Source organism: Podarcis pityusensis, assembly GCF_964106645.2.
Source record: "Podarcis pityusensis genome assembly, chromosome: 15".
NCBI classification, from domain to species: Eukaryota; Metazoa; Chordata; class Lepidosauria; order Squamata; family Lacertidae; genus Podarcis; species Podarcis pityusensis.
In genome coordinates, this window is record NC_138040.1 from 39809458 (window position 1) to 39815564 (window position 6107).

Consider the following 6107-nt stretch of genomic DNA (forward strand, 5'->3'; position numbering starts at 1 on the left):
CTGAGTATGTTTTCTTATTACTTGTCAATCCAGGCTGTGCTTTCCTTTACTCTTAATGTGAAAAATATTCATATGCCTTCATGATTATACAATACAACAGTATTTTAGGAAAGATTTATCCTTCCAGCCACTGCAGTTATTTATGGAATAAACTAAGCCCCAAAGCAATAACTGTTCATTTGCTTTCACACAATGGCCTCATAAAAAGGAGAAGTATACAAATAGGAGGCTTATTAATAAAAACCAGTATCTTGCTGTGCAAAAATGTGGATTTTCTTATATGGAGTGTTAATGAGAGTACACCTGCTGGAAACAGGAGGTTTTGAATGTGCAGTAGAGATATATGGCAATTACAGCTCTTCTGGTTTTGGCATAGACCTCTGGAAAAAATAAGAAATTATGGCTCATAGAATGCATGGGACCAACAAGCATCATCCAACAAAATGCTGCCCTGTAACAAGTATGGGCAATTTATGAACCTGAGCCTAATTTCAAAAAATATATATTCTGCAGCCAATTTATTCAGCCCTCTAGCAAGAATGATCTGTCCTTCCCTCTACAGCCTGCTGGATGGGGAGGGAAAGGGAAAGATTCACATGCATCTGGTGACAGTGCCACCTCATAACTATCTGCTTGGGAATCTTTACAGCAACGTGTGCCACTGAGGTTACTGCAATCAACACCAATACCTTAGAGATATCACTGTTGCATTTACTTACCAAGGATTTACCAAGTCTCACACAGTTATGATTATACATACACACACACACTGGCAGTCAATTGTCAGTGTTTGAAAAAGAAAAGGTTCTGACCTCCTTTTTACTCCTTTGCCTAGTCCTCAGACCTTAGTCGGCACAAAAGAGTCTTTGAGTATTGATGCTTTTATTCTTAAAAAGTCTTCTTCTTCAACCACGACCGACAGCTTTTAGACACACCAAGTGCAACCAGCTTTCTACCATCCAACCAACCCACACCCAACACTAACACTGACCACTCTACAGCATATATACAGGTATAATTTGGTGAAAGGTTTCATGAATCATTGTAGGCCGCTGACTCATGCTGACTTAGTTCTTTTAGCATTAAATAAACAGTGGTCAATTTTTAGCTGTGACATCAATGAGTAAATTGGCTTTGGGGCTTGGAGTGTTAATGCAAAAATATGGAAGGAAAAGATGGTTATTTGTTCCAAACTGTCCAAACCTCCATTGTCTGGATCATAATCTTAAAACAGTTCCTGTTTTAGATCCATTTCAACGGTGTTTTGGCCTGGCTTTGGCACCTTATATGATTATATCTGTCAGGAGAGAGACAGAGGAAATGTGTCCCTGTTAATCCTCGACCTATCAGAGGTTTTCAATACTATCAACCTCTGTATCCTCCTGGAGAGGCTATCTGGATTGTCGGGGGCGGGGCGGCACTGCTTTGCAGTGGTTCTGATCCTGCTTGGATGGTTGTCCTCAGTGGGTGATGCTTGGGGACTGTTTTTCAGCAACATGGTGTTAGGATTCTTGCACCATGGGGTTAGGATTCTTGCTCCGTGCTTGCAGTCATGGGATTGTTTTCTATCACATGACGGTGTATGTTTTCATTCCACATAGTGGGAAGTGACGGAGACAAGATGTTTTGGTATTACTGTGTTTCCGTGATGTGGGACTATTGTCCTTTGTTCTTTCTCTTTGCTGTCTGATGAGAAAGAGGAAGGAGCTAAGTCAGAATGCTCCAAGTGTATTATATGTAAATAAACGCAGTTTAGACAAAATGCTGTGCTGCTGAGTCTGTTATGCGAACTGCTAACACTCTGCAGGATCCTAAAGCATGCTAATACCTCTTGGTATCAGTCGCTGTGATGTTCGGGCTGGAGAAAGCTTTTGAAACTCCTGAACGACTGACCAGGAGGGAGAGAACATGCCAGTTGGGCATGTGTCCTACTGGTCCTACTTGGACGGTTGTCTTCAGTGGGTGATGCTTGGGAACTGTTTTTCAGCATCATGCCCCCCTCAGGGTTCAATTCTATCCCTCATGTTGTTCAGTATCAAGCCACTGAGTGGAATCATCCAGAATTTGGGAGCATGTTTGTTGTGACGTGGGGTTTATGATTTCAGCTCTCCTGATATAACATGCTGGAGACAGTCTCTAGTAACACTTCTTTATTAAAGCAACAAGACTCTAGACTGGGGAGAGGAAAGCTACATTTATAGGGACAGGGAACTAGCAAGAAAGGATACATTTTGGAGGGAACAATATCACGCAATCACAGTCCTGCCTTTTGGAGGGAACCAATAAGACAGAGGATCCAAATACAGCAGCTTAAATGAACCAATAGTAGCTGTACCCTCTGGAACCAAAAGGCAGTTACTTTACCCTAATGCAAATACAGACAATAATAATACAGATATAAAATCCTTTGACTCAATACACAACAATGTTGTCAGTAGTATGCTGATGAAACCCAGCTTTGCTCCTCCTTCACACCTGCAGGTGAGGCAGTGGATATGCTGTGCAGTTGCCTTGCCTCAGTAACGGTCTGAATGAGAGCCAATCAACTGAAGCTCAATCCAGGTAAGACAGTGGTTCCCAAGAAAGGAAGAATGGAGACTGCCTGCTCTTGAGGGGTTTACACTCCCTCTTAAGGAGTAGGTACTGTTGTCTGGTGGCAGGGAGTGCCTTTTGTCGGCTTTGGCTGGTGGCCCAGTTACTGCCCTATCTGGACAAGGATAGCCTAACTTCTGTGGCCTACACTCTATGTTGGATTACTGCAATGTGTTAATTGCTTCTCAAGGCAGTTCAGTAACTCAGACCCTCCAAGTGTCCCTATTTTTCAGGGACGTCCTGGATTTAGAGTTTCTGATTTGGTTCCGGAAAGTCCCACTTTTCCTTAGGATGTCCCTGTTTTCATTGGAGAAATATTGGAGAGAATGGAGTTATCCGACCCCTGAGCCGTCTGAAGACAATCCTCTATAGGGAAGTTTTCTTAACGTTTAATGTTTTATTATGCTTTTTTATGTGTTGGGAGCCAGCGGCGTAGCGTGGGTTATCAGCACCCGGGGCAAGGCAAGTAATTTGCGCCCCCTAACCCGGGGTAAGGCAAATAATTTGCGCCCCCTAACCCGGGGCAAGGCAAGTACAGTAATTTACTCTCCCAAGCAGCAGCAGCAGCGAGGCTTCTCTTTCCCCCGCGCTCTCCTGGAGCTGCCTCTTTTCTTTCCTTTTTTCCCTTTCTCCAAGGCTTTTCGCTTTCTCTCCTTAATTGATTCCTCCTCCACACCGCAGCGTTTCCTAGCTGCTTCCCCCCCCTTCCCCTCTCTCTCCTCCTCGCTCTGCTTGCCTTGCCCTGCACCGGCAGCAGCAGGCGCAGCCAGACCCCCGCCAGCCAGCCCGCCCGCCCGCCCACCCGGCTTCCTCTCCTTTTTTTGCCCGCGGCAGAAGGCTTCGCTCTCCCCCTTCCGCGACCTCCTCGCCAAGCCGAGCGAGCGCGGGCTCCCTAACCCGTGGATTTTAGTAGGGGCAGAGAGCTGCTAGTGCGAGCGCGCCCCCCGCCCATGTTGCGCCCGGTGCGGCCGGCCCCCCTGGCACCCCCCACGCTACGCCACTGTTGGGAGCTGCCCAGAGTGGCTGGGGCAACCCAGTAACATGTATGGAGTATTAATAGTAAAATTGTCATTATGGAATGGGGTGTCGCTATTTTCATCAGAGAAATGCTGGAGGGTATGGAAACTTCAATTTTGCTGGTGCAAAATTCAGTGGCCAGATTGCTCAGCAAAACAAGGCAGTTTGAGCATATAACCCCAATCCTGGCCCAACTGCACTGACTGCCAAGTAGTTTCCAGGGCCAGTTCCAGGACATGTTGGATCATCTTAAAAGATGGTCCTGGTTGTGGGCAGGCTCTCAGCACAGCTCACCCCACCCTTGCATGGGTGGAGTGAGGCCTTCCACGCCGGGGTGGCACCATGCCTCCTTGGCCAATCACTTTGAGTGGGGTGATGGGGGGGTATATAAGTGGCAGCACGTCGTGTGCTGTGCACCTGCTTTGCGCTGTCGAACACCCGCCCACCCGCCCTTTTATTTTAGATGTCCTCTGCCCTTGCTTTGGACTTTGGTTGGTCGCCTGTCTTGGGACAGGGGACAGGGGACAGGTAGGAATTTTTCCATTTGGCAGATTGGCATTGGCCACTTGGTTTTCACCTACCTCTTAGCAATCATCACAACTTTGTAAGGTTTGGCAGTTAGGCATTGGCTTATTGATGTGTGGGGGAGGGGAGGTCGGCCATCGCCTGCCCCTCCATATCCAAGGGTATTCTGTAAAAGGAATCTGGGGCCTGGATCTTGTCCGAAGTCTGCTTGAGGGGCTAGGGAGGTTTGGCCAATCAAGAGGGGTCTTTGGCCAATCAAAACTCACAGCCAGGTGGCTGAACTATCCATCACAGAGAAAGGTGGAGATATTTCCAATGAAAAGTAAATTTAGATTCAGTGCAATTACAAGTGGAAGATGCTTCTCAGAGGCTGCCTCTCTTATAATCCAGAGTTAATTAATGTTAAATAAGACGCCCCCATGTATAAGATGACCCCAATTTTTTTGAAACCAAAATTAAGAAATAAATATTTCTTCAGTTGTTGAGTTGTTTTGATTTGGGAGGGAGGTCACCGCCACCAATCGCTTACCTGCCCACCCGCTCACCACCCCAGATCGCCTGCCCGTGCACCCGGTTGCTGCCACCAATCACCAATAATAATAATAATAATAATAATAATAATAATAATAATAATAATTTATTTGTATCCCGCTCTCCCCAGCCAAAGCCAGCCTCAGAGTGGCTAACATCATATAAATAAGACAATATGCATAATACAATATACAGTATGCAAATAAAATAACATTCAACATTCATTAAAACAATATAGAATAATATTAAATATCAACATTTCAAAATTAAACAGAAATCCACCCAACAGTTACAATAAGTAATTTCTAAATTCCAATCAATAAAACAACAGCAAACCACAGTGCACAACATAATACAATACAAAATGAGAAGCAGAGACTGGAGGGTGGGGCAAGGCAGGTGGGAAGAGGCCTTGCCTGATGGAGTCTCTCCCCAAAAAGCATTGTCTTAAATGAAGAAAAATATGATACCTACTTCTGTTACATATAGTAAAAGTTCCTGGGAGTAATTAAACTTGTACTTTCATGACTGTACAGCACCTACTAGGGAGAGAATATTTAGTGGGGCATCTCCTGATAGAAAGATACTTAGTTTCCTTTGAAGACTTGCACAAAGCAAAGCCAAGTACTAATTCTTGGGGCGTGCATGGAGTTCTTGGGAGAAGTACATTTTGCCATTTAGTGACTTATATGTACAGTCATACCTAGGGATGAATACGTTTCAGGATGAGCATTTTCGGGTTGCACTCCACGGCGACCTGGAAGTAACGGAACACATTACTTCCAGGTTTCGCCGCTCGCGCATGTGCAGATGCTCAAAATGATGTCACGCGCATGCGCGGAAGCAGCGAAACACAACCCGCGCACAAGTGCAGTAACATGTTACGTTCGCTTCAAGATGTGAACGGGGCTCCGGAATGGATCCCGTTCGCATCCAGAGGTACCACTGTAGTTAAGTTGTTTTTGGTAGTGATGTATGGCACATCAGTAGTGATGTATGGAAGTGTGAGCTGGACCATAAAGAAGGCTGATTGCCGAGGAATTGATGCTTTTGAATTATGGTGCTGGAGGAGACTCTTGAGAGTCCCATGGACTGCAAGAAGATCAAACCTCTCCATTCTGAAGGAAATCAGCCCTGAGTGCTCACTGGAAGGACAGATCCTGAAGCTGAGGCTCCAGTACTTTGGCCACCTCATGAGAAGAGAAGACTCCCTGGAAAAGACCCTGATGTTGGGAAAGATGGAGCACACAAGGAGAAGGGGATGACAGAGGATGAGATGGTTGGACAGTGTTCTCGAAGCTACAAACATGAGTCTGACCAAACTGCGGGAGGCAGTGGAAGACAGGAGGGCCTGACGTGCTCTGGTCCAGGGGGTCACGAAGAGTCGGACATGACTAAACAACTAAACAACAGTGTAGTTAAGTGGAGCTATTAATATAGAG